At 39.6% G+C, this 27,113-nt stretch overlaps 1 protein-coding gene across 1 annotated transcript in view; it reads left to right on the top strand.

The window, feature by feature from the left end:
• The first annotated feature begins 20,227 nt into the window (after positions 1-20,227).
• The window catches only part of NLGN1 (neuroligin 1), a 430,580-nt gene continuing 423,694 nt past the window's right edge, over positions 20,228-27,113 (top strand). The window contains exon 1 of the mRNA XM_050308089.1: positions 20,228-20,398. The gene's annotated coding sequence lies outside the window, so the exon portion shown is untranslated. The remainder of the gene's footprint in view (positions 20,399-27,113) is intronic.

The following is a 27,113-nucleotide window of genomic DNA, read 5'->3' as shown; positions in this document are numbered from 1 at the left end:
CCAAGAGGAATCAATCTTCCCAGCAGAAGGTCTCAGGACAGTGAGGCAAAGCAAATACAGAGATGAAGCATCAGTGATCACAACCTGGAAGAAGGAAAAGAAAGATTCAGTATGGACTGGAAAGAAAGATTCAGTGAGGGCTCAGGATACATGGTCGGTACCTAGTGTGACTAGGGAAAAATGAAGAGGGAAAAATCAGAGATGTTTTCTACATATGTTTTTCAGGCACTGTGTAACTGTCTTCCTTACACTCCCTCCTAAGGATATACTTCCTCTAAAAGTGTGGGAGCAAAATACCAAGAGACAAAAGAGGTAGCAGGGAGAGCATTCCAGCTCCCTGTGATGATGTCACCCCATTAGCACAAAGCCCCGCATTGTCAATTAGGGAAAAAAGGTCAGCGCTGTGTCTGATGGGATGTGAAGCCTGGCCAGCCTTCCATGCCTGGCCAGCCTTCCATGACTGGATTCAGCAGCTCTGCACGGCGGGAGCAGAGCAGTTCATTTTCACAGCTAAAGGGCCACTGAGAGAGAAGAGGGAGAGAAAACGGAAATTTTAAAATGGTAAAGGCTTTTACAGTCGGCTCCTGAAAAGCAGAGTTGTGAGAACAAATAATTTCTCTGTGTGAGGAACAAGGATATGTGTGTGTGTGCCTAAGGTATAAACAGAGCAGTGAGCTTAGGGTAATCCCTAAATGAAAAGGAATACAAAGATTGGTCCTACCTCTGAGACGTTGTGCTGAAAAAGCTTGAGGTTTTTTATATATAAATTTTTTTTGTACTGCAATATTTCCTAATTCTGTTGGGAAGACAAGAAAGCAATTTTTGAAGAGATTACAAAGCAAACGTCCAAGTGTCCCACTTGCTCTCATTCTGAAGGAGATGAAGAACTATTGATTTTCTGAAAAGATTGCTTTGAAATGGTGGGAGCTGAGTACTTGTAAAGAACGAGTGCAGAGGGGCAAAGTTTGGTTTAGGAGGGTTGCTGCAGACTGTGCTGTGGGCTTGATTAGATCTGCCCACATGCTATTAAAAGGTCTGCATCTCAGAACTGCTCTGGGCAATCCTGCCTCCAGGATGAGGCAGGAATTCAATGAGAGCTCACAGTACAGAGAGAGCTCTCTTTCACTTCACAAAATAATCACATTCCTGTGGGACCAAGCCCTAGGAAAGCCCAAACCTAAAGGAGACGTTTTCAGACCTGTAGTGACTTCCATTACCTATTGTGCAGTAACAAAAGCTGTCATCTCAGATCCACGGTGAAGAAGGGTCCTGACTCCTGGCACAGCAGGCACTTGGATCAAACACAGCCAGAGAGGTGTGGCTGGGGATAGAGATCCTTTCCTTGCTTTAGCTCTACCAGACAAACAGGTTACCCTGATCAAACCCAACCTGAGTTGCTGGTCACCATCCCAGGCTGGGTGTCCCCTTGCTGTCCCCTCAGTTCTGCTCATTAACTCTCATTAATTAAAAAGAGATGTGTTAGCTGAGAGCTACCATTTTAGCTGCTGGTGTGTTCACCAAACGCAAAGCTCCACCGCTAACTCTTGTGATGTTTTTTATGGTAAAAAGTTAGCTGCAACTCCCAGGCTCCTAACTGGGACCACCCCACCTGAACAGAGACAACGTTGGTAGGGACCCTCCCTTTTGGTTACACTTTGGAACTAGAATGAAGCTGAGGTACACAGAAACTTGTCAAGTCAATAAAAATGAAATATGTACAAGGGCAGGTAGTGATAGGACGTGGTGGAATGACTTCAAACTGGGATTAGGTTTAGGTTAGATATTAGGAAAAAATTCTTTACTGTCAGTGTGGTGAGGCACTGGAACAGGTTTCCCAGAGAAGTCATGGATGTCTCATCCCTGGAAGTGTTCAAGGGCAGGTTGGATGGAGTTCTGAGCAACATGATGTAGTGGAAGGTGTCCCTGCCAGGGAGGTTGGAATTAGATGATCTTTAAGGTCCCTTCCAACCTAGGCCATTCTATGATTCTATGACAAATCAGTGCTAGAGCTTAAGTCAATAATTTTACTTTGTGTACATAATGCTTTTCTCTAGTAATAAAAAAATACATAACAACTACCCAAAGAAAAGTCCAGCACAAGAAACAACAGGGAGAAAAGCAAGGCATGAGAGCGGGAAGAAAAGGAAGTCTGCAAATAGGGCACTGAGAAACTAAGGAAAGGTTTAAAAAGGCCATCATATCAAGGTGGAAAGGGAATTTTAGTGAACTGAGAGTCTCTTTTGCTTGTGAATGTCCTTCATATTGCTCCCTGTAGGAGGAATCTCTACATAGAGGTCATTAAATGGCATTCTTTTTTCTTGTCTTACGTTGTTGCAGCTTTTATTTCCTTAGTGCTGCTGTTCTTTATGACTGTTATATCTGATTTCCAATGTAAGAGTAATAAATGAAAGAGAAAGTGTAAAAACCAGCAGAGTACAATGCAGGGTAAAGGAACTAGGGAGCAGAGAGCGGGTTCTGGCAAGTCCCTACTGCTCTTCTCCTCATGCAGCAGGGGTCCATGGAGAGTACAGCCTAAATGAGCAATGGGAAATGTTATAGAGTTAGTCCAGGTCTTCCAGTGGTATAAATTAACACTGATTTGTCCCAAAGACTTTAGCGAGTTTGGAAAAATGGAAGATGATGAACCTTTTGTCTGCAGAAGAGTCCCTATGATCAGAAATTCATCTTTCCAAAGAGGACCATGCAAACAATATGCACCCTCTATCCCTCAGCAAACAAAACTAAGTTCTCTTTTGCCAAGTTAACTACTGATTTCTATGACCTCTGCAGCACAATTTGTCTTGAAGCTTCTACTCAAGTGACCCTTAAAAGCAGTAGTGAAATTCTTCTGCTTGGGTTATGGAGGCTAATAAAGAGTCTGATAACTGGTGGGAGGGCACTGAAGCATTCATGCATATGAAATCCTCTGCACATCTATAGCCTGAGAATTCTCAGATGCCATGGAAAGAAATGCAGAACTAGTGGTGCTTAATTCTCCTGAACTTTCAGAGCTGTTTCTAAACTGAGGTTATCTCTGCAGCGAGCGATGGTTAAACAGGGTGGTTACACAAAACTTAAAATGAAACAAGGTGGAGATGCTTGTTTCCAAACCAACAAGGCTTTTTAGTTACCTTCAACAAGCTGTCTTAACAATTAATGCTCACCAAAGGTAAGGGCTCACCTGAAACCTGGAGCTGGCTTTATTGAGTGTATTAAACATACAGCAGTGAAAACTGCAGGGTGCACAGGAGCAAAAGGAGGGAGAAACTTTTCTGGTGGCAATAAAACCTGTTGAAATAGCCAAAGCATCATCATCAGGGACTAATCTGGCTTGGAGCCTTCTTGATTAAAAATGAGAGACAATAATTTTCTTATGGCTCCGTAATTCAATTGAATAACTTGGTTTGTTATCTAATACTACTTTGTCATACAGAATGATCTGTATGTTGAAAGCCCTGTTCAGGCATAAACTAATTAATTTTCATGGCAGGACCAGTCCTGTGAAGTGCTGTGGTTCTACAATGTAAGAGGAATTGAGGAAGTGCAATAACTCACAGGGTGAGGCTGAATTTCACATTAGATATGTAATTAAATCTGATGAGTCCCCCTGGGATGCAGGGATGGTAAGCAGAGATATTAAACGAGTTAGCCATAGCTGTGCATCTGTCCCTCTTTGGCTCCTGATTAAGAGCACGGTGGTGGCAGCTATTGCTGCCCCATCCTCTAGGCTCCCTCTTCATACCAACACATCAGCCTTCTGTTTATGGCACAGCTCTCAGGGCTTTGGGCTTAGAGGAAGTCTTTGTGCAGTCATGTTAGACAGAATGAAGTAAAATGTAGGGGTCAGAATATAGGATAATGCATTTGGACAGTTTACCTGTCCACCTCTTTATTTCACTAGCTGCTTCAGTAGATACTCAAGTTATGCTTATTCCATTTCTCACAGTGTGAAATAATGAGCTTTAAACATTCTTAGGCAAAAAAAAAAACTGTGAGGAAGGAAAAAGAGAAAGGTGGAAAGATAAAATACTTGTTTGACACCAGGTGAAGCACATGTCAGTAATTTAGGGATTATACTAATTAAAGAGATATTTTAATACTTTCCTAAGTCATCATTACAAACCCAGAAAATTTAGAGTTAGGGTTTCTAGAGGTTTTTTTAACCTATGCATTTCACCCTAATTGCTTTGTAATTTGACGTGCACAGGTTTAATATGGCAGCTAAAGCAAATCCACTAACAACTGGGAGCTAAAGCACACACAGAAAAGAGCTCCTGACAGGCAGAGCTTCATTTCAGCAACTCTGTACAGGCAATAGAGCTGTAACATAAAAGTTAGCAGGAAAGAAAAGGTTCTGAGAAAGGACTGGCTAAAATAGCTCAGATTAACATTCAAGGCAGTCCTTTGACAGCTTTTAGTTTCTTAGTATGGCTTCTGCTTTTAATTTCTTCTTTTAGCTTGCTGTCTTCATTTTCCAGTGCAGAAATTGTCTTTTGTGCAATTATTTTAATCCCTAAGAATGTTTATTACCTCTGCTGCGTTATTTTTGTCAATATGAAATTTAACCTTGAAGTGCTACAAGAACAGCAGGGAAATTTTTCTTCCCTTGATGAGCAGAAATGTACATGGCACAAGTTCTATAGGTACAAATTTCTCATTTGGGATTTGTGATCAAACCGTGGTCTCCACCATTGCTGTATGCAATGACACAAATCTGTAAGGGCAGGGACAGCCAAGGGAAATCCCGTGGTGCTTGTGAGCCACTGACAAAAATCCCCACCCAAAACTCGGGTCCAGCCATTGATTCTAACATGTTTTTGTTCATTTTATTAAATGTGTGCTTGGTTCCTGCCTTTATTTCCTATAAACCACCCTGGGACTGAAACCAGTGCTGTCACAGACTGATGCTGATTCTGTAGCCCATGCTTTCGTAACCTTTAAGTTGCACTACTCTAATGTTTCATTTTATGACCTTCCTGAGAAAATTCTGCAAAGCTCCAGTGGATGCAAGATACTCCAACCTGAATACTAACTTGTACTAAGGTGACCAAACATCTCATATCTGTTGAAAGAGAACTATGTCAGTACCTTTTATCCAGCTGATTTTGCCAGGAGAAGCTTGAAGGGTTTGGTGTGGCTACACATGGAATGCAAGCACTGTGAAGAGCTATGAACTTTGCCATGAGCAGAAGTCTTCCAAGGTGTTCTCTTAGCTCTGAAATTTAAAATTAAAGAGGAGCAGGGGTTCACAGTTGCTTTAGTGTGCTGAGTACAGGTCACTTTTGGCCAGTAATTGAATATACCAAATTAACAGGTATTAGGACATTCAGATTTGGGAGATGAATGATGGTGCTTTGCTTCTTTGGATCACCTGTTGTTGTAAATCTCCATGGGAACTATTTTTCTGAAGGCCTTACAAGGTGACTATGAAAGACTGAGTGATGTGATTTATTCCTGTTGGGTATAAGTTCTGTGTAAGGCTTAGTCTCAAAATTATTTAATTTTTTTTTAATCTAATATCAGCCTGTCCAGGAAAGAACCAGCAAGGTGTCAACTGTCCTCCCCAGACATGAAGGTTAGGAAATGGGGTGAGGATGGTGTCAAACACCTTTGGGATCACCAAAATCTAGGTTTACCCAGGGCCTAGGGTTTTGAGGTGAGCGCCCAAAGGAATAAATGTCTTTTTAAATACCAGAAACGCAAAGATGCTCCTGTACACCTGCACACCTCACCATGAAGTATCTCCCCTCCTTTTCAGTGCTGTGTTTTCTTCTTGACTGTTACTGTCTTAGTGACCAGCCCTGAACTGTTCATGTTGAAAAAGAAGCCAAAATGAACCACAGTTTGCTGCTGTCTAGAGTGACTCTGGTTTGCAGAAGACAGTAAATTCCAGGTTTTTCATTTGTGAGGCAAAGTAAAGCTATTAAAGTTTTAATCCTCAGTTATTCCCAGCAAGGTATCATTTTAGAGGATGCTGGAATTAAGCAAATAAATAAGAGAAAAGGCAAACCCACAACAGAAAGCCAAAGGCAAGGACTTTGAGCAAGGCTTGCTTTGCATCCTGGCTTCTGTGAATTCTTGCTGCAGCTGCAGGAGCAGCTGCATTATTTTCAACATCAATCTGAGCCATGCCATGTAACAGCCTTGTTACAGAAGGAATAAAGAGCTAACAGAATCCTAAAATCTTCAGACTTTGTACAAAATTTACATTCAGAAATACCATATTTAAGCCATTTTTCAATGTTCGAATTTAAATGGGCACAATTAGAGCTGATTTTTGTTTTGTTTTTCAACTGGTAGTTATTGCATTGAGCAAGTGTTGCTCGCGGTCAGGGCCCTGCAAACGCACATGTGCAGCATCTGAATTCCATGGGAATGAGGAGTCTCACAGAGCTGCATAACATTAAACATGCAAACAAGGAGTCACAGAGTGAGGGCTTGCATTTGCAAGGAAGAAATATGGAATTCAGCAAAACATTTTACACTGAATTTTCCGCGTCTTCTTTCAAAACAGCAACGATAAGCAGAATTTCCTCATTGTTGGCCTCACTTAACACTTCAATTGGTTGGTAAAAGCCCTAATGACTTTGTTAGAGCAAAGATGCAAAACACTTTAAAAGACTAATCTTTACACGTGTCTAGAGATTGCCCATAAAAGTTTGTCAGTGGTCACATTTGAACACTATTACCACAACATTTCTCTGTTTCCTAAATAATTTTGCAAGCTTGAGTATGGATATCCTGGCAATACTACCACTTTGCACGGATAAAACTAATGACCTTTTAAGGACTAGGCATCATAAAGGGAACATATTTAATCGAATACTCAAATTATTGATTGTAATGTAATGTGAAACAATTTTATGATTCCTGAAAACAATGCAAGCACCAAATGGGTGGTATGGCCACGCTGAAGTACAAAAGGTCTCCTCTCATTTAGCAGGCTGCTTACAACTCAGTTTCTAGAAGGCATGCAATTAGATGGCGATCTCAATGATATTTTAAAATAATTTCTCTAGTCCTCCTGTCTTCAGGAAAAAGCTTGGAAATATAACTCAGGTATCGTGTAGAGGCTCAGAAAATAAAAGGAAAGAAGTCAAAGGATGTATTTTTGAAAAAGAAATACTCTTTTAATCTAGTTAGATAGTCCTGGTTGCCTGCCCGAGGGTGTTTAATGTTTCAGGTTAGCAGTATTGGATGACAGAGGGAGGTTTTTACTGGTTAAGAAGTGTATTAAGAGCATCTTTTTTTTTTTTTTTTTTTTTTTCATTCTAATTATACTTCTCATGCATCTTTCTGGTGAGTGTGGGCAGATCATGTGATTTCTGTGCCTCATGGAGGTAATAAGACTTCACTTTTTTTCAGTGCTGGGTGTATCAAGTTACTAATGTTTGTGAAACACGAAAGATTTAGAATGATGAACGCCCTATAAATAAATAAATGTATCTCCATTCATTAGCCAGGAAAGCTCTGTTTTGTTTCAAGAATTGATTTCTGGAAACGCTTTACCATGTATTTTATCAGCAAACAAGATGACATTAAGTGGCAATATGTTAAAATTATTTGCCTTTCATTCTTTTAACTTTACTGGAAAAAAGTTACATTTTCTTTTCAGATTGTATTTCCCCAAGTATAAAACAGATGCATTTGGATAAATAGATTTGAAACATATTATTAAATTAAATGAAGAAAAGGAAACATAATGAAATAAAATCCAAGTATCTGAAAAAAAAAAAATCTTTTCACAGGCCTTGAGTGGAAATCTAATGTTCCTTCTCTACTTTATTCTGGTATAAGGATGACAGGTATTCTATCATCTCTCAGAGTACTATCTGAGATGCCTCTTGTGATCTGAACAAGAATGGGTGTCCATTCAGGGAGAATCCAGTTAAATGTATTAAATCTATTTCCTCATGGAGCACATTGCTTGTGCTTAATACACTGATTACTACTATCACAATAAAACTAAATAGTGCCATCTGAGATCAAGTTCCTATTATAGTGCTACATATTCATCGTAGCAGATGTTTTTAAGTAGACCAAGCAGAGGAAAGAAGTCTCCTCTGAGGTAAAATGGGGATATGGAAATGAGACACAGGGGAATGAACCCTCTTCAGGGACAGACAGGAGACCCACACCAGAGCAGCTTCTCCCTTCCAGGGTTCCTGCAGTTCCCTTCCCTGAGTCCCGTTTAAAAATGGTCCTGAGCCAGCTCAGCACAGCTGTACTCACCTCAGGGGGTCTCAGGGGATGTCTCCACTGGGGAAACATTTGGGAAGTGAACTACTGGCTCAGTCCAAGCCCTTGAGCTTCCTGGAAGAACAGGAGAAAGAGCACACTTGGATTGCATGTCTGTCCCTGAGGCAGTTGGTCCTAAATACTTTCCAGGCTGCCCCAGCTCAGTAATTCCAGCTCAGCTCTCGCACCTTGGGAATACTTCCAGCTCAATATTTGGAAAATAGTAAAAAATGAACCTGCTGGAAGATACCTTATTTGTATATAAAACCAGAAGGGAATATCTATATCCCCACAACCCTTCTGGTGCCACTTACATTTCAAACCAGAGAGTGTAAGCAGAGGTTTCTTCCTGGATCAATGAAGAAAGTATATTCATGTTCATCAGGACTTGAGCTCTGCTAATGTATATGACTAAAAGGAAAAATAATTCTAAAATAGGTTTAGAAAAGAGTTTTAAGGTCCTTATTCATTTGTCAAGAGACTAAACTCCTGAACACACTCGAATCAGAACAACTTGGTAACCTTACTTTCTACAGAAATTCTGTAAATGCATTTAAAAAATGCAGTAAAATATGAAGTCTCTTCTGCCTCTAACTCAGACAAGTAAACCTGGTAACTTCAGGCCACAAAACAGAGCTGATGGAGGAAAACACACTGGAGTTATGTTCACAACCTGGAACACTGCAAGGGTTCAACAAGCAATCCAGAATAGAGTAGAAAATGGCATAAACAACCCAGACAGCAGTCCCATCCCAGTGCCAAGCACTCCTCCTAGGCACTGAGGACTAAAGAATCCCACAACTAGAAGGAAACAAATTAATAAGAAACACAAAGTGAAATCAGCACAATTAATGAAGTAACTAAGATGCAAAATCTCAAAACAGAACAAATGTGCCATATTGTTAAAAAATGCTGCTTTGCAGATAATGAATAAATTTACTTTCAAGACAGGCTTTTTCCCCCAAGTAGCTTCAGCCCTATTGCTTCATCTGCAAATTTACTTCCCCAGGTGCAACTTAGATATGACATCTACATTTCCCTGCTGTAGCTGTACATTTGAGGTGAAAGCTGGAGGGATGAATCACTGCATCCTCTCCATGCTTGCTGATCTGCCTGCTCCAAAGGCAGAGCAAAACACTGTGGGGAAAAGCACAGCAGGGCTAAAACAACAAAAGGGGGAAAGAAGCTTAATGGAAGTGCCCCGGGGTTCAGTAAGAGGGCAGAAGCATTGGAGATCTGAGGAGGGAAGAGAGAAAGAAGGGAAGATGATAGGAATGTGAAATGTGTGGTTGGATGGTGAGTAGAGCTAATGAAAGTGAGCTTCCTGAGCCTGTGTAGCTGGGCTCGCTGGTGCCTAATAGCATGAGAGCTCTGACTGAACCTTTCCTTCCAGCTGGAGTATTCCCAGTGTCTCTCCCTTGTGTGATTTCCTAGTGTGGTTGTTGATGGTGCAGTAAGTCGGAGATAGGATCCAGGGAGATGCAGATAAACAGTAATTAAGGCTTTTTCCTCAAAAAAGAAGAAAGAAAGAAAAAAAAAAAAGCTGCAGTCACAATGGAATGGGACTGGAAGGAAGATGTAAAATAGAAACAAAATTGGAATAAAAAAGGAGAAGGCCCTTCTCCCCCTAAATCTTGAAAGCTGTTTTTTTATTTAAACTTAAATGACTAACAGGAGAGGAAAAAAGCCTCAGGATGGAGAGAATGGAGAGTGGTTGAGACAAAGGTCTAAAACTGACCCCTATTGCTGGACAAGGCCCCTAAGTGGGATGGCTGAGATGTAAAGAAATTGCTTTTAGCTGATGGAAAGAAACAAGGGATTTTGGGCAGGTGGGAGAGAGGTTATTGGAAGAAACCCGTTGTCATCTCTGGAAAATGCTGAGGCTGGACTGTAAATTGGGGGAGGTGAAGCAAACGAGAAGCTGCTCCCTCAGCAGTCCCCACTATCTCAAGTGTGATGACAACAAGGAGGAGGCGTAGGTTTCCTCTGGCATGGCCAGAAGACCTTGCTGGGTTCTATAAAGGGTAACAAATATGAAGCTCATTGTAAATGTGGTTGAGGTTACTACTGTAAACTTCCTGGCTGGCCCTTGAGATCTGATCAATTTTTTTAAAAATTTTAACTTTCTGTATCTTAGTACGAGGGAAATGTGAAACAAAAAGAGAAGCAAAAGCTACAAAAGGTGAAGTAATCAGCAGGTTTATTATAGACACTGTCACGTTTCTCATGTCCCCTGATTTATGCTAAAAAAAGGAAATGTACGAGTACAGATGGATTGCTCATAACATGTATTCAAAGTTGCTAGTCCAAACAGCATAATTTTTAAGGCTAAGCATTCCCTATACAGCAATGTTAGAGCTGAATGCTTTTTATGGATGCGCTTAGTTCGTAGAGTTGTGTGATTGTGCACATGGGATCTGATTCACAGGATTTCTTCTTTCTTCCTTGACAAAGCATAGATGTAAGAAATAGCCTAAAAAGGTTTGTGCTGGTTAAAAATACTCATGAAAAGTAAAACTTCAGGTTTAGAAAAGCCACAGAAGGAGAAAAAATGGAGTTTCTGGATCTTCTGAAATTTCTACAGTGTAAAGAGTTGTAGTCTTTAAGGCTCATAAAATAGATTAAGAATGTGGTGATGTACAAGAGTGGATTTTTTTCCCTGCTCTCTATTTGGCTATATATCAATAGGTTTTCTAGGCAGAAGAAGAGTCTTGCTGACTACATCAAAGATACCTCACTAGGAACAGACCTTAAAAAATAGGCCTACTTGAAAAATATTCGTCAGGTATTTTTTAGTGGAGACTTTGCTTCTTCTCTAAAAATATGTACCCCTGCAAGAATTTTCCTTTTTTTTTTTTTTCTTTTTTAAGAAAAATAAACAAGAAAAGAAACTACTTGTGTTTGATTAAAATTCGATTTGTCTGAGCAGCAGGCTGCAGTTGTGTCTGTAAGACTCAGACCAAGCAGGAAGCACAAATTAAGTACAAGGACGCAAGGTGTTGAGACCACACCTCTCCAGACATTGAAACAAAATCCTCAGTTCAAAATTTTTTTTTTTTGCTTTTCATCTCCAAAATTATTTGTCTTGAGTACTTCCATAATAAAATTGCAGGTAGCCAAAGGTAGGCAGGAGAGGGCTTTGGAGAGAGGCTGGGACAAACAGTGAGGCAGTGACTTCCAGTTTGGGTGGGAGCAGTCATTGCCCTTGGTGAGGTGACTCTGTCACGTGGCTGCTACATCCCTCTGAGAGAAAATAAACGTTGGCATCACAGGCTCATGTAGATCTTTTCTGGGCAAAAGCTGGGCTGCTACATTAGTTGTTGAATGTATGCCTTTTATAGCTGTAGGATGACTACACAGCTCTTCCCCCCTCCCTTGGAAGTGCAGCACAACATCCATGTGTTCAAAGGCCAGTGTACACATGGCCACTGTTCATTTTGGGAGGTTCTGGAAAGAAATCATAAAGGACCACAGGATTTTTGATTTGGGAACTGGAGAAAAGATGTACTGGACAGGGAAGGTCACAGATGTTTCCTACCAACCTGTTTGTTTGCTTCGCTTTTGCAACTCAAATTTCCCATTCCTAACTGGCTCCACTTTTGCCAGGTGAATTCCGTGCGGGCACTTGTTAGCTGCAGATCATACAGCAACAGCAGCTTATGTTTGGGCTGGGAACTATCTGAAAAGCTCCTGTTAGACCCTTGGGGAGGCAGTTACCTCTGGTAGCTGTGCCCTTCATAAAGCAAAAGCTCTTGCACTATTGGTAGATTTGCATGTTCCCATATCCAATAACTCTGAGTAAGTGGCATATTTAGAGCATCTATCATAGCATTAAGAACAGGTTTCTGCCATGCTGTGGTGATGGAGTACACTTTGTGGCACCCTGGAATTGAATTCCCCTGTTCTGAACACACCCTCTGGCTTTGGATACCCCCACTCTTACTTCCTGCAAAACACATTGATTTTGGAGGCCTATTTGTTTTAATACCTTTAACTGCCTATGTCATTCCTGAGAAAGGATGAAACCGTGATATGTTGGCACATTAGTCTAAAAACCAGGATAATGCAGGACTGAGGTGAAAGCAAGGAGTATCACTAACACTTTGGTCAATGCTGAGGAAGGAGAAGCCCAAGGAAAAACATCAACTTCTGTCTCTGCAACTGTTAAAAAATAATAATAACAAAAGAACAACAGAAAGTTGAAGGAATTTAGTCCTCAATTTATCCAGGCTCTTGCTCCTCCCCTCCCTGCAATTTTTAAACAAATTACTTTTAGTATCACCTAGACATTAATGTTTTAGACTGGGTACTCTTCATGCTCCATAACTGCTTTTCATGAATGTTTTAATTGGTCCAGGCCCAACTCCACTGAGGTCAATTAGAAGATTGCAAATAAATCCTTCCTTCCACTCCCTGCATTAGTACTCAGCTTGTAAGAGGGCTAACACTGGTCTGTGTTTTTATCTTAAAATAATCCAAAAGACAATTTTCCTGGGGAAGAACTATCACTATATAATTTGTGGGTGGTACTTACAGGGATGTTACCCAGGTAAAAACACTTATCTTTAATTTAGAGCCCAATTTTCAGACATGCTGAACACAATTCTACCTGAAGTTAAATATAGGCTTGAAGTGGTCAATACCTCTGAAAACCAAAACCATAATTTCTAACATTTTGTCATTTTGTCTCAGCCTTGTATTTGAGAATTAGGTTTAAAGTAGTTTGGAAATGCATTTCAATGTGTTCTTTCTGCAAATATTGCAGCGAAATAAATTGGTATATTATGATATAGTATGTTCTGTTTTGTTTATGTCTTAACTTCATGCCTGTGAGTATCTGACTTTAATGAAATTCATTTTTAAATGGACCTCAAACTTTAAATAACTACAGGCATCTTTTTTTCCAGCAAGAATATAGTAGGTCTTTGGTTTGATATTCCATAAAAGGATAGAGGATGAGCTCTAAAATACTTTGGAAAATATTGATTTTTTTGTTTGCTCATGTTATGAGTGGTGAACTGGATAAAGACTACTACGGTTTGGTGCAGAAAACCAAGTTCAAAATTCTGTTTTACCTCTGAACTTGCACTATGGTCTGGGGCAAATAGTTTCCTGAATAAGGGCCTAAGCCTTTGTGCAATACACGCCTAAGGCTCTGAGCCCCAGAGGTCTAGTGGTAATCACAACTACTTTGAGAATATTCCTTTAATGCTCTTTAAATGCAATTTTTATAAGTACTTTTTGGCACGCTCTAACTGCAGAGTTTCACATTTTTCCAGGATGTTTTAAGAAATCAGAAATGATTTCTGGTATTTGAAACCAAGCTTGAAATTGTGCTGAAAACTCAGTTCTTGCAGAGACTTCTCAGCTGAATTAATTACAATACAATCAAGCTGTGGCATGTGGGACAAGAAACATCTGGTGCTAACCTTGGCTGATCTCACTGTAGATTGCATTCACTTGTCTAAATAGTTTTCTGAACTTACTAATACAGTAATTTTGCCCTTTTCCAATTTATGTACTTGTGATGGCTTTGGCCATCTTGATAAAGCAAATCCCACACTGAGGTCAAGGTTTCTGGAACCATTAACTTTCAGTGAGAAATTACTCGCGGACTCATTATATGTTTATTGTCTGAGGCTCCTTGTAATAGGAAATCTGTTTTGTACATTAGCATTGTACATCATTAGCTTTGTATATTCCAACTGAAACTATTAGAACACAGCTTCCCCCACGAAGAGAACTTGAAACAATCCAACAAAAGAAATAAGAAATCAAGCTGTGTTATTCTTTTCATTGTCTTCTTGTTACATTATCTGTGTATGCATACATGTACTGAGGAAATGCAATGGCTAAATAGCTTCAAGATAATTCTAGCTTTTTAAAAGCTGATAGAAAATCATCACTCTGTGAAGCTGAACCAGCCAAACAGCACTGGGAAAAAATCCCCTATGCCTGATACATACCTATATTCCCTCTTTTATTGTCAGCTGCTTTGTGCATTAGCAAAATGTCACCTCTGCAATCTGGAGGTGTTCTCTGTCCACCCTGATGAGGAGCAAAGACTGAGAAAAGATTCAGGGCAAACAAAAGCCAAGCTGCTTTAGATGTTGATGTCTTCTGAGTGACGAGGTACTTCTGGTGTTTGACATTTTATAAACATATAGTTCTGAGATGATCTGAAAATTGAAAACGAAGACAAGTTAATCATGCATATAAACCTACTAAGTCCCACTGAACTTTCTAATAAAACAAAAAATCCTGATGCTTGCTGGAAGAAATATTTCCAGTTGATACAACCTCTCAGACAGTAAGGAGCAGCTTCATCACACTGCTCTTTTCTTGTGAAACTGCACCTTTGTGTCCACTTCTCCCGAAGCATGAAACCATCCTGGCTTGGGCGGGTTCCAGCTGCAGCACTGACAGGCACTTCACAAAGGAAGATTTCTGTGAAATGGACATAGCTCTGGTCTCTCTGCTTCCCCAGGCACGGCAGGTTTACAACTCAGTGAAGTTATTCCCTGGCAGGAGGGGCCCAGTTGTGGCCTCCTCGTGATGGTTTCCTCCCAGTGCTCTGCTGAACAAGTCAGTGCTGAATTGTTTCACCACGTGTGGTTTTACAGCTCACCTGCTACTTGTCTCTTTCTTCCCTGGCACAAAAAACAGCAGCTGGGGTTCTGCAGAGGCGCCAATTTGGATGGAAATGGTTCCACGAGACAATAACAAATATTACTGCCTGTTTGCAATAGGTGGGACGTGTAACATCCTTTGTGCTTTCTAGAGGCAATTGGAGGGGGAGTGATTTTGATTTGTATAGAAAATCTATACAGATATTGTCTTCTCTGCCAAAGAATTTTTTTTCCCCCCCTTAGATCTTCAGGTCTTAAATTTCTGTATACCCAGATTTATGACACACTGTCTCTGTATTTATTGCAAATTATAAGGGTTTTGCCTAGTTGCAGGTAGGTAGAGGGTTTCAACAATGAGTAGAATCTGATCACTGTAGCACTGCTTAAATAAGGAAACAAAGTCTATAAAACCCCCTTGACCTTCATGGTATCCACAAATACAGTGAACTTGCTTTACATTAGGTTTTGGAGATACCCAGGGCATATTAATTTTAAATTATACAGTCAATCCTGGAGAAAACTTGTTTTCCCTGAATATTAGATACATCCAGACATGTATTAAACATCTCTTGAGCCTGTAAAGAAATATTTCTTTTCTACTTAATAAATGTGGGCCTGATCCTCTTACTTTCACTGGTGTAATTTCCCTGACTGCCACAGAACTACTGCTGCATCATGTCTATGAAAATGATAAAGCCAGCACTTCTGCTGATCACAGTATGTAGCCTAGAGACAGGAGGGAGACTCTACTTAAAACTCTCATGCCAGCTGCATTAAATCTTGGTGCAAAAGTGAAAGTTAACATTTTAAGAAATGTGTATTATAAATAGTTTATGAAGAACATTTTTTTTTTCTTTCTGTTTAGGCTGCTGCTATTCAAGATTTCATATGATTTGTGAGATTCAACATAAAATTCCCAAATATGGCGTTAATATTTCCCTGGGGATCTTATGTATTTATGTATATGCAGCCTGTTTTCTTTAGCTGTATTTGAAAGCTGTTTCACAGTACAATGAGGTCCTAATTTTTACAGCCAATCAAAGCTGTGGCTTCCATGTAATCAACTCTTTGCTTGTATAGCAGAACAAAGTGACGTCCTATGAAAAATTAACTTGTATTTATTTTTTAATACAGTACTCAGAATATAAGGCATATAAATCACAAAAAAGAGAATCTAATTAAATTATCAGTTCCTACAGCAAGTTCTGCATCTTCTACAAATAAGTCTGTAATTGTATTAAACATATCACTGCTTAGGAATTCCCAAAGCTAAAGCTTTTGATGTTTCTTGCTAAATTCTTAGCAGAAATTACAGAAATCCAAATACTAACAAGGCAACTGAAACCACCCTGTTGGTTAAACAACAGTATTTTTAAGTGATAAATTCTGTATCTCCAAGTCAATGCTCTTATTTGACTATCAAGTATTTGCAAACATGGCAGAGTTTTCTGCTCTCACTGGGCTCATGTCTGGCACAAAGCTGTGCAGCAACAGGGAACAATCTAATCAAAAACCCATCCAGATTTTTATGTGTGTTTGTCAGCCTACATTTCTCCCCTCAAGGCCAGTGGGACTCAAGAAGCTGTGTTTGGTAACTGAAGAGCTTGTTCTCCAGCCTCATTAATCACGGCTGGGTGTTATCTCACACTACACCTCATCCAGCAAAGGAGATACAGACTATCCCCTGACCTGCTGCTCTGAGCACTGGGACTTTCCTTCTGGAATCCACCCATCATCTTGGAAAACTTAATGGCTTCAAACAAAGCTATCCATCTGGTACTATCCCAGCATTGATTTTTTTTAAGTTTAAATGGAGAGGGAAAACATCTTCTGAAGCAACTGTTCTCATCTTTCCCTCTTGGGATACCTCACAGCTAAGTACAACAGTTTTCCTATCTTTAGGTCTGTGTTTCAGCTTTGGAATTTGCTTCACTTTGCAATGTTGAGCCAGTGTCAGGAGAGGACCAGCTGCAGGACAAAAGGAGAAAGTCTTTATTCATTTCAAATCCTTGAAGTTATTCCCTTTGTACACAGATAAAATTTCTGAAGAGGAAGTGCTTTCCAGTCGTAGATATAACCTGAGTATAAAGCCTGGTGGGTAATCACAATACTTCTCAGACAGACCTGCAGCTGTGGGCCACGTCTGTACCATAAACTGTGCTGACTCAGAGTGCATGGACATACTTTAGAAAGGTGTCATTTATAAAAATTTACAAAATACAGCATACAAATGTACTTGTTGACAAAAAGCACCTAGAGAATCCTTCCGTCTTTCCATTTATTTTAGTATAGCAAAAGCTAAGCTGCTGCTAAGGAATTACCTTCCTCGATACGGTCTTTGCGTGTGTCAAGGAACCACAAGTTCCTGCACAGACAGGTTATGAGCAACTCACAAACACTGTGGGAAGCCAAGTGGTACAGGTGAGAACCCAAAGCCCAAGTTGATTAAGGTTATGTTCAAGTTCTTATAAATGATATTGGCACACTCATGTTTAGCCAAGACACAGAAACCAGTGGTAGTTCTGCATGAATGGTAATTTGACTGCTCAGGATCACTCATGATCATTCGAACACACCTTCAAAGAGCCTTGTCTTGCTGCAAATGTAGCTTGGGTTGTAATTCAAGGGTTGCCCTGAACAATGTTTTGTCTGCTGGCAAAACTTTGAGTACGATTATGCTGCTACCATTAATTTGACTTGCCTGGTTTCTCAGAGGGTGTGAACTAAAGCTGAACTTACTATTACTCATCAGTGGCTAACACAAGCACTTTACAACAAATAGCCCAGCTCCGTTTGAGTACATTTCATGGATTTCCTTTGTGTATTCAGAAAGGACAGGCAAATTATTTCAAAATTAAATGTGTAGAATGACCCAGTTTATTGCAGCTTAAATAACTGTGGAACACATCTTTGAGAAATCCCAGATCCATAGAAAAATACATTACCTGCAAGGGTGCAATAATGCTGAAGGTCTGGCTATTTTTCCTAAGCTTGGCTAATTCAAGAGGAGTACAGTGAGTGCAGCTCACTTGCCTTCTCTCTGTAAAATAACAGAGCCTCATCTGCCCATGGTCACACACAAAGTCTGTGATGGGGCATGAAAGTAAATTTGAAGCTTAGTCCCTCTGTAGCATCCTAACCACTGAAAAAGAGGAGCCAGTAAAAAAAAAAAAAAAATAGAGTAGAGAAAGCAAGTAGAGAATAAAGGAACTTCCTCCCTAGTTATCCTCTCACTTTTTATGTCTTTTATGTTTTGAAGGCCTTGCAAAAATTTTTCCTTGTAGCAGAGTTATCTTCAACAAAAAATAATCTGATATCCCACTTATCTGCAATTTTAGGAGCTTTCATGCACCACATTCATATCTAGCAATTGTTAGAATGATGATTTTTATCAGCTGCCAATATTTGTTCATTCAATACGCAACAGAAAGTAATCTTAGCTCAAAGAGTTTTTAAAAATATTTTCCATAGAAGTTAATGCCTGAAATACACGAAATAAAGTTCAGGATAATTAATATAGTAAAAGTCTCAGTCACCAAAAGGAAATTGCAGAATGTGGGTGTCATGCTGCTACCTGTTGCCTAGCAATGTTGCATACGTGTGGCACAAGATTGATAGATATCACCCACTCAGATCGCTGGATTCAGACCTTCACCGCCGAGTTGTCAGCCGGAAAAATTGCCAAGAAGCAGAGAGAGAAATAACAGATGGGAGGAAAAGCATCACGGAGTAACTTTGCCTCAGTGTCCAGCAGCACAGAGCCCAAAGGATCTGGTCTGTCAAATTTTTATCGAGTCTCTTTTTCCAAAAAAAAACCCCACAAAAACCAAACCAAACCCAAACCAAACCAAACCAAACCCCAAAACAAACAAACAAACAAAAACAAAACACACACACACACACAAAACCAAACATGTATATTAATTTATATGTAAGAAAACTTGCTTCCTAGCTAGGTGTATCTGGGTTGTGCAAGCTGAGGCAATGATATCCTGAAATTAAAATGGCAATTCAGTTTCATAATTTTCAGTGACTCACGCTGTATTACCTTTAAGTAGGATGAACAGAAAATTCTCTGATATTATAGATAATTATAATGTTATTATAGCATTCCTGATAGCAAATGCTAAAGTTAAGATTAAGATGCAACACAGCATTTTAAGCAACCCATACCTTCTCAAAATACACTTTTTGCTAAAATTTTCCATGATCCACTTGGCTTCAAAGTCAGCTTTTTCTGAGAAATCTTTCTATGGAATTAGTTCTGCCATTTTTGAACCGAGTCAGGAGGCTCCATATGTTCTATTTTAAATTCTGGACTTGCATAATTCCAACAAATGACTAAAGATAGAAGCCTCAGACCTGACAGGTTTTATAATACTCATTAGAGGAAGAAAATAATCTTAGTTTGAAGAAAATTAATCAAGTGTTTAAAAATAATGGCATTAAAAACAATTTCCTTCACATGCACAAGTAGAGTCTGAAGATGGTTTTTCAGACCAAAATGGCTTTAACTGCTATTATATAAGAAGTCCTGCTCTAAACTGTTTAAAGTTGTTACACTTGAGGAAAGCCTTTTTTGTTTAGCCTCATCCATAAATAAAGATTCATTAAAATAATACAAAGCACCAGAAAAAAAAAAAATCCAATTATAAAAAGACCAAATAATCAATCCAATAGAGCATGAACTGAACAGCCATCTGTTGAACAGTCCCGTTTGCTAAGAATTCAACATCCATCTTAGTCGTGGAAAACAGAGGAACTAACAACACAAAAGCCAAAGAAAGCATGGTAAATAATAATGAGACAAGGAAAATAAATGGGAGTTACAGTTGATCCTAATGCCTGTGAAAGGTGCAGATTGCTTTTTTGGGGAACACAACGGCCAACCCTTGATGGATGCTGAAGAGAATGAGGGTACCAGCCCAGACTAGCAAAATTCACTGGATGGGATGGAGAGGGATGTGATGGCAACTTAGGGCTACTGCCTTCAGCCAGCTCCTGTGCAGCCTGGGGTGTTAGACCTGCTCTAAGTCTGGGCTTGGTGCCTCCATATGACTGTACAAATGTCTGCTCTGCAGCTCATTTCAGGGTGGAAACACTTCCCCAGCGACCCACTCCGAAAAGGGCTTTTTGTGTTCACAGGGAGTATCTTCGTTGCATTCTGGTTTTGCTGACATTTCGCGGTGTTCAAAGCACTTAGATAAGATTTTCAGAAGTATCAAATGACTTAAAAACTACAAGTATCAGTAAGCTGCCTCCCAGCCAGCTCCTGAAACACCCACACAGCAGTTGCTGCTCACCACAGCCAACTCCCACACTGAGTTTGGGACTTGGGGTCGCTTACACAGAGCCTAAGACCCAAGCAAGGCAGGTGCATGAAAAGCTATTTAGAGCTGATTAACAGAAGTGGTTAAAGGGAGAGGTGCTTAGGGGGCCCCACCTTTCCCTCAAGGCTGGGCACCTGAGGCAGCTGGGGTGGTGGACTGTCAGCTCTCGTGAGGATTCGAAGCCCAACCCTGCTGATGCAGGTAGGTAGCTACACGACATTTTTGAGAGAAATTCATAGTTATCTCTTTATTTTCGTTTAAAATAGAATGAGAGGAAGAGCGTGTCTGTTTATCCCCTTTTATGTAACCTTCTAGAGGTAGAATGGCTGAAAAATGGACGATTTCTTTTCCTTGCACGTGTTCTGAGTGGTTCTAAATTGTACCTTTGACCATGTGATTTTGGCTACAAAGGAAAATGAGGAGGGTCTGTCCTCTTTGGTGAGATGCACAAGCTTTGTGGCAGGGAGTGAAAACTCATGGGCTTGCGGAGAGAGCACACAGGAGAGTTAGGAAGCTAAAAAGGACGAGGAGTTGTTGTATTCCCTACCCTATTTTTAGCTAATGCTGTTATAATGCGAAATGTTTTCTACAGTCTTGAGAGTGGTTTTAGGAACAGTAAAACACAGAATTACAAAATTATGAGGAATGGGGATTGGGGCTCTAATGAGAGGGTTTTGCTGACTTTTCTGTACTGTTTCTTGACCTCAACATAATATTTGTCTTTATTTTTTTTTAGTAATTAATATACATCTTCTTGGCAGCTGATGGTATGAAATTATGGCTTTTTTTTTTTTTTTTTTTTAAATGTAGTAAAGGAGAAAGTATTTCTTTTCATTTATAGCTAAGGGAGCAAGGCAGGAAGCCTGGTCTTCTCTCCCACAGCAACGTGGGTATCCTGAGAAAGACGTGAGCTGGGAGGCTCTGGAAGAGCGTGTGCCATTACTCTTAATCTTTCTGTGGGTCTGGTAGCACTACTAGGCAGAATTCCAGTTTGGAGTTTATATTTCCCCTCAAATGTTGTGCTAATGTTTACTTTGAAAAGAGCTGAGGTAAGGTAATGAACCAGCTCAATCTTGCTTAAGCCTGTTTAAAGATCCACACCTTCCCAGCTTGAGGAACTCAACGTTTCAGCCCCATTCTGACTATAAGGAAGCCTTTTCTCAACTAAGAGGGTGGAAAGGTGCCAAGAGCAGCCCTATTATTTGGCAGGCAGGAGGTAACCTTACAGTAAACAGCTGTCAACTTCGCAGTCTAGCTGAATTTTAATGGCTCAAAGACTAAAGAGAGTTACGATTTTGTCTGACCCCTTGGGGTCTGGGCTGAATTACTCCGGGCTACACTGAAGATATCACATTAGGGTCACATGGCTTGTCTATATAAATTCCTCAAATGTGCCATTAAAATGTCAGTTCTTAACTTAGCTAGAACTATAAACCACTTCAGCACAGTTGAAATCTCTGATCTGGTATAAAACAATCAAAACAGAATAAGAGGGATATTGTGTGGCTGGAGGCATTGCCACTTTTAACCATGTGCAGGTGGATGTCATTACTCCAAATCATTTTGGGTTGGTCTTGCTCTGAGAGCAATACAGTGAGGCTTAGCCCAGGCAAAAATGGTGTTAGTTACTAGAAAACTTAGAGAATTTGGCTTTCTAACTTAAATACAATGTGGCAATGCCAATCCCTTTCGTCATTTGTGAACGTTCATTAAAATATAAAAAGGATTCCCAGGCACACAAAATATGGACAACTACTTTAGAAGTCCCTCAATTTAAAGAGAAATACTGATTGTGAGTATTAGCACTCTCAGAATATTGGAAGGGATTGGAAAGCAGAAAGGACCATAACATCTTAAATCAGGCCAGTGACAAGTGCAAGCATGAATCACAGCTTTAAAAAGGGGGAAAAATCCCCAAACCCAGCTTTTGGAGCAGACTGTGTTGAAGCAATGATTTATGACCATTTCTTATGCATAAAGAGAGAACATTTAAATCTGTTCTGTAATTCTGCACTTAGGCAAGTACCTTCAGTTGCTGCTGTGCACTAGGCACACACACTTACCTATCTGTCAGTGACAGCAGACAATTAAAGCAGTAATTTAATTGGGGATTCTGGAGCAAAGAGTGCTGGGAAGAATATTGATACCTTAATAAAGGCTCAAGCTGTGGTAATGGGTCCTAGTGGTAATGTGCAGTATGATGAACTAGGGTTTTGATTTGAGGAAAGTTATACAGAGATGCAAAACTATGACTCAGTGAAAAATCATAAATTACAGGTGACTGGCTACATGTGGTTTCAGAATCAGGCATATCTGCCTGCTCCTGGAATGCCTTATGAATATGCTCCTGCATGATATTGATGCTTTTCTTACAGATGTGAGTAAGGCTGTGCATTTTCTAACAGTGCATCTGTATACCAAAGCACTGCCTTTTACAGAAGGCAAGGGGGCCATATACTCTCCCCTACTTATGTTTTAGGCTCTAGTCTTTACATTATTCTGTTACTCCTACTCTATAGGAGTCAGAAATCCTGCAGCACTTCTCAAAAAAATTATACTGCAGCGCTGATGAGTGCATCTTCAAAATGGACGGTGTTTGGAAGATAAACTTGTGCCCTGCAGAGAAGATAAAATGTAGATTTATTGAAGCAAACAACAACAAAAGGCCGTGTATTGGATTTTGAGTCCTTTTTATATTTTAGGGTCTATAAAATCAGGCTCCTTGCCCCCTTTATATTGCCAGTCAAGCAGGAACAACTGCTGGAAGTTTTCTTGATCACCCATTTTTATGTCCCCTGTAATCAAGCACATGCTGAATTTCAGAGTGATTTGAAGAGAAATACCATATTTCTTTACTAAAAACAAAGCAGAATTATAAAATTGCTCCTAATGCCTTATCAATAACAGTTTTCTTTTGATATCAATGGAAGTTCATTTTCTTGATATTTCACCAAAGAAATGGAGGCACTTTCAGTACTTCCAAGTTTATTTCCAAAGACCTCTTCACTTAGGACTGGATTTATTGCCTCTGCAAAAATGCAGGTGCAACAGGCTTTATGCAGGAGAAAAAAAAGGCAAAACAGGAGGATTGGGTTAGAGGTGCCCAGGGAAGGAATACGGAACAACTCCTCCATATCCAGTCCTCAGTCCCCTGGCTAAAAGCAGGAGGTTGTGGTTGCATTCCCATATATTAAAGTATACCACTCCTGCTTTCAAGAAATTACTTGCACCTCGTGGGTCCTTGTTTCTTTCCCAGCTGGATCCAAATTCCTTACTGTGCTGCCCTGTGTGGGGCCGTGATGAACCTCACTGTTGTCTGGAGTTTGTTCTGTTAAGCTGGATGTGAATAAATAAATTGGAGTCAATGCATGACACTGAAGAGTCAAGCATTAGTTGGAAGTTCAAATATTGAGAGCTTAGGTTACTTATTGCCATGGCAATCACTATTAAAATATTTTTAGCTTATATTAAAGGTACAAAAAAAGGAGAAAAAGCAGAAAGCTTTTTGAAATGTGAAGTACAAAGACTTTAATTTTAAAAAATAATCCTTAACCCTTCAGTGAGGGGACCTTTTATAAGGGAGCCCTGGGTCTGACAGTCTTGGATGATTAAGCGTCTTCTCAGGAAAAACAACAACAACAAAAATACCCATAAGTGCAGCAAGGCAGGAGCTGCTGCTGGTCATAGTCTGATCTTGTTTTTATGAAACAACTGATCATGGCCTGAGCATCATGCAATATCTCTGCCTTGGGTAACTCTGTTGGCCTCTTGCTGCCTCCTCCTATCTCCAAAATATAGAATTTAACAATAGCTATCTTAACTCACTGCAGTGCTGTGGTTTAATTAATAGCTCTTTTTAGAGAAGTCTAACAATATTTGTCAATAGTTTTGCTAGTAGGCTTTGCACTTTCTCATTCAAAGTTCATAAAAGAAAGATGACCCTCTGAGAGTATCATGTAATAATATAAATATAAAAGTAATAATAATAAAAAAGATTCCTGCACTCCTTGTTACAATGTCTGTGAAAGGTACTGTCTAAGAGGCATGATAAAAGAGAACTCTTATTATGGATGTCATAGGGGATAGTGAATAGATACAGGTAATTACTATTTCAAATGTCTAATGACCTTTTCACTAAAGCACAATGAACTTCTATCATGCTCTGTTGCTTTCGGTAGAATGTGTGATCTTCATGCATACAGATGCACAAAAAAGTCCTTGATTTTCTAGTAGAATAATATAATTCAAGAACTTGTGTCGTAGTTGCTATTTTTTTTCCCAGATGTTGGAGTGTGAAGTTTGAGAAATAAATGGTTTAAGCTTGTATTACTGAGGCTGTGGCCAGAATTTGGAATGTGTGGTGTTTCTGTGAGAATTGATGGATGCCAACACAAACTGCAAAGCAGGCATTGATGATAGAAGCAGATCAACAGGGACATTTGCACCCATTCAATTCTCTGTTCTTATGTGGAGACACATGAAACAGTGACAGGTGCAGCATCTGCCAGATTGAATTGTTTGTACTGTGGCAGGAAGGAATACACCTCAGTTTTCTCAACAATAAAAAGTGTTTAAATAAAAAGTAGCGTTCCAAAGAAGATCGAAAATACTTAATTGCCATTCAAACAATAAGCTGCAGTGCTGAAATGTTTCATTATAAAATGAACAATAGAACTTTTGTGTTATTTTGCGTTTAGGGACAACCTGGAAAATCTAGAGTTCTAAGGCAGAAAAATCAAACATATTGAGGGCTTTTGTGCTTTAATTCTAGGGGAAATGACAGTGCCTATTGTTGCTGTCTGTGTTGTGAAAAACTGATTCTGATGATTTGGAGGCACCAGTCCCTGCCAAATAATATTAGGGCACTTTTTAATACAGAAGTATCAGAACTGTTCAGGTGATTCTGACTAGACCATTTCTCATTGCATTTCAGGTCTGGGCTAAGTAAAAAAAAAAATAAAGGTGTAGTCAAAATATCCTGTCATAGAAGAACAATTTTCCTTGCTACTTACATTAATCACAATACATGTAGGCTAAACAGCTTGACCATGACTCAGGTGTGTGGGAGAATTTTGTAGAATCACGTAAGATTAGTGTATGGTTCCTGCATTCTGGCTAGTGCTATCTTTGTGCTGGAATACACAGCAACACTATAATGATTTTCAGTAAAAAAAGTCTGACTGGCATAGTTCAGTCTTAGAAAAGAGTGAGGGGAAAAAAATCCAAAGGATTTCTCACCTACTCAGAGTTTGCTCATTAGCCTTTGATTCTTGCATTGTGCGGTAAGAATCCAAAAAAGCTCAACATAAGCCATTTTTTAGCAAATGTAGAAGTACACTATTTCCTGTTTTAAGTACATGAAGCCAAATTGGAACTATTTTCAGTACGTATTTTAAGATTAAGAAGGCAAAAGGTGTCTTGGCTGAATGGTTCCACTTTAACCTTCTGTGTTGGTGAACTATCTATAAAGACTAGATAAGGTGGTGATTTCTGGACAAAAGAATGAATGGAGTTAATAATCTGAACAGTGAGGTCAAGAGTAATTTGCAGTCATAGCTGGTGTGAAAGCCCTGTTGTTTCTTTAACTAAGGTATTGACTGATGCTGGACTGCTATAAATTGTCCTGCAAGAAATCTGTATGTACACAAACTTGAAAATTAAGTCCAGTCTGTTGTGATTGAGACAAAAAAATACCTTACTTTCAGAAATTCACTGCTCTGTAAAATAACTAAAACATTTTCCAGGAATGAGAAAGACAGTGGGGTTTGATGCACATTTTAAAAAAAGAATATTGAAGTTATACTTGTATTTAATTGAGCCATTAATCCCAGAAAATTGGCTCCTACATGTAACCTAAAACCATATCACATTCTCCTACTTGTTTTCTGACATCACCAATTGAAAGTATATCACAGAAAATAAATCTATTTTCTTGTTCAAAATATGGGCAATTTCAAGAGAAAACACTGAGTTGAAGAGAAACCTGAAGGAAAAAAAAACCCACCCGGTAACTGAAACAGATAAATAAAATGCCTGTCTCTAGCTAATAAACTGGGAACCTGAGTACTATGTGTGACAAAAATAGAGGAACTATAATTTGGCTCACAAACCTCTCAAGAAATAGTAAAAACTGGTATGTGTTTTCTCAATGAGAAGCTGGGCATGCTGTTGACCTCATCATTCTAAGATGTTTCTCCTCCTGTGGATATTCAGAGCACATGGCACTTCATCTGAAATCCCTTGTTCTGATTGCTGAAGTGTTGCAGAGCTATTTTCTTGTACAATTGAAGCTATGCAGAAAGCAAAGCACAGACCCCAAGCATGAAGTCATAAAGGGTCTCGGGGAAACATTCAGGCAATAAAATGTGCACTGCAAATATTGTGTGGCAGTGAAAAGTCCTCTACTGTCCTTCTGCTGATAATCCCCAGGCCTTTATGAACCACCTGTCATTTAGGCTATGGTTTGTTCACTGATTAGTAGGACAGTCACCAGACCAGGCTGCTGGAGTAGCAATTTCCATGAATGGTTGCATGCAAAGAAATTAAGAGTTCTTGGGTTTTTAATTGTAAGGTAATTCCTTATAGAAGTTATAGTACTACAAGCTTTTCTCATAAAGCCTAGTACAGAGGACTTAGACATTGACAAGCCAGTCATCCCAATATCTAAATTTTAGGGCTGAGAGTTGGAGATTTAGGTGCTCTAAGGCAGAGTTTTATCTTGTGGACTTTAAGGATGTTGCCAGTTGGCCGTGTTGTGCAGTGGCACCCTGGGGTTGGTCAGGCTGGGGAAGAAAAGTTCGTTGTGATGTTGGAAACAAAACTGTTTCTTTCATCGCATTATAATGAATTACATAATTTTGCTTGGCACATGGCTTACCTTGGATCCACCCAGTTGCTCATGATCTTGGCCAAATCT

This window comes from Myiozetetes cayanensis, unplaced genomic scaffold (genome assembly GCF_022539395.1).
Source record: "Myiozetetes cayanensis isolate MyiCay16 unplaced genomic scaffold, myiCay2020 scf13, whole genome shotgun sequence".
NCBI lineage: Eukaryota > Metazoa > Chordata > Aves > Passeriformes > Tyrannidae > Myiozetetes > Myiozetetes cayanensis.
This window is presented reverse-complemented; position numbering and strand designations above follow the sequence as displayed.